A 2,658-nucleotide genomic window follows, 5' to 3' on the forward strand; every position below is an offset into this window, starting at 1 on the left:
TCTGGAAGAAAACAAGCGAGACAGAAAAATCGTCCACCTCTTCAGAATGGGGTTTGCCCACACACAACTCAGTCAAAAATATTCATGAAGAATAGAGATACCTTTCTGGCCTCCCCAGGATTGGAAACTCCTCACATGGATAACCAATCAAGACAAAGGAGCTTTATGTCATTAAATGCTGGGTAGAATACTTTCGTAAAGTTGTTACCACTCAAGAACTGTTTACCTGCAGAATCACTGGCAGCAGTTTAGGTACATGGAAACCGGCAGAGGAAGAGAGACAGAATCATCAGAACAACCCTTCACTGTAGATACCATTATGACCTCCCTTTTACAGGTGAAGTAATGAAAGAATGAACCAAAGTTCACAAGTAGTAAATCCATAGGCTGTGCTATTTCCATTGCACTACATTTCTTACTTGAGAACCCTGGAAACTTTATTTCTACACCTTTAACATCCCTGTAATGATAAGATGCACAAAATGTCAAAATAACTGAAGAATTGTATTATAACTTTGGTACCAGGACAGACTTCCATCCCCATCTCTTCAAAAGAAGTCAGTGTTTTCGTATATCACAAGCAAGGAATGACATGGAGACCATCTGTAGGAAGAGGTAGCAATGTCAACCAAGAAGAGAAAGCGATACCAACCTGGGAATCTCCCTTGTCAATGGCCCCTGATACATCTTGAATAAATCGAAGCCTCTGATTGGTCCAGTTGGAAGCTTTGAGTCATTTTCTGTGCTTCTTGTCAATGTCTACAGTGGAAGGATCTGAGCTTCAGAGGTTCATCAGAGAAAATAGACATTTCTGGGGAGACAACTAATAAAGGGAGAGGTCATGCCCTGGTTGCTTTCTCCCACATTTTTGTTTTTGTGTTCTACTTGTATGAGTTTGAAAAATAAAGTGGGGCATTTTCATCTATCTCTTCCCGTCTGACTTCAGCCAAGAGCCCTACCTAATAGAGACATGGGCTTTTCTGTGATTTTTCTCCCAAACTCATATTTTGCATCCCTCTTTCTCATTCCCTCCCCATTCCCTAGGGAGTGAGAGAAGTTGGGTGTGGTAGATGTGGTTATTCATTGAGGTGGTAAAAAATCATTATTACCTGACAAAAATATCTTTTCCAGGGGGGCTTCCCTGGGGGGCTTCCCTGGTGGCGCAGTGGTTGAGAGTCCGCCTGCCGATGCAGGGGACACGGGTTCATGCCCCGGTCCGGGAAGATCCCACATGCTGCGGAGCGGCTGGGCCCGTGAGCCATGGCTGCTGGGCCTGCGCGTCGGGAGCCTGTGCTCCGCAACGGGAGAGGCCACAACAGTGAGAGGCCCACGTACCGCAAAAAAAAAAAAAAAAAAAAAAAAAATCTCTTCCATTGTTATCTTGGTGACTTTATTTTTATTGAGATATAATTAACCTACAACACTCTGTTAGTTCCAGATATACAACATAGTGATTTGATATTTCTATACATTACAAAGTAATCACCATGATAAGTCTAGTTACCATCTGTCACCATACAAAGTTATTGCAATATTATTGACTATATTCCCCACCCTGTACATTTCATTCCTGTAACTCATTTATTTTGTAACTGGAGGTTTATACCTCTGAATCTCCCTCACCTATTTCACTTATTCTCCCCAGCCTCCTCCCCTTTGGCAACCACTCTGTATCTATGAGTCTTTCTGCTTTGTAATTGTTTGTTCACTTGTTTTGTTTTTCAGATTCCACATGTAACTGTAACCATACAGTGTTTGTCTTTCTCTGACATTTCAATTAGCATGATACCCACTAGGTCCATCCATGTTGTTGTTAATGCCATGATTTTATTTCTTTTTTATGGCTGGATAATATTCCATTGTATATACGTACCACATCTTCTTTATCCATTCATCTATTGATAGACACTTAAGTTGTTTCCATTTGTTTGATTTTGTTTTCCTTTCACTTAATTCACTTCATTTCATTCTTTCCTTTCATGGATGTAAGAAACTGAGGTCATGAATTCTCCTCTGAACACTGAGGAACTATATCCCAAAAGTTTGATATGTGATTTAATTGTAACAGGGAAGAGCAAAGTCGGATTCCATGTTGGATCTGTTTCTTTGATTTTAAACTTTGTTTTTTGTTGCTTTTGTTATTCTAATCATATACAATGGCCTGCCTCAGGGAACCCTGCCCATCTGCCTGAATGTTATAATAAAGTGCCTTTGTTCAGCTCCCAGGGAGACAATCTGACTCTGCCCACCTGTGAATGGCTGCAGAAAAGAAGAAATTAACACATCCCCTTCCCAATGCTGGCCAAGCCATGCAAAACTAATGGCCTTTTTACTTTACTTCCTCACCTCCTCCCCCTCTCCGTTCTATAAAAGAAACTGCCATCCAGACCCTGATAAGATGGTTTTGGGGGGACCCTAGTCCCCCATCTTCTCGGTCTGTCGGCTTTCTGAATAAAGTCGCTATTCCTTGCCTCAACACCTCGTCTCCCGATTTATTGGCCTGTTGTGCGGCAAGCAGAGTGGACTTAGTAACAATTTTTAATTGTCATTTTTCTAGAAAATCTTCAGTTGTTTGTTTGTTTGCTTGTTTGTTTTCTCACTCTCTGGCCCAAGACAAAGACCATTTCTTTTAAGTTCCTATGTGGAAGGGCATTTACC

Source organism: Hyperoodon ampullatus, assembly GCF_949752795.1.
Source record: "Hyperoodon ampullatus genome assembly, chromosome: 10".
NCBI classification, from domain to species: Eukaryota; Metazoa; Chordata; class Mammalia; order Artiodactyla; family Ziphiidae; genus Hyperoodon; species Hyperoodon ampullatus.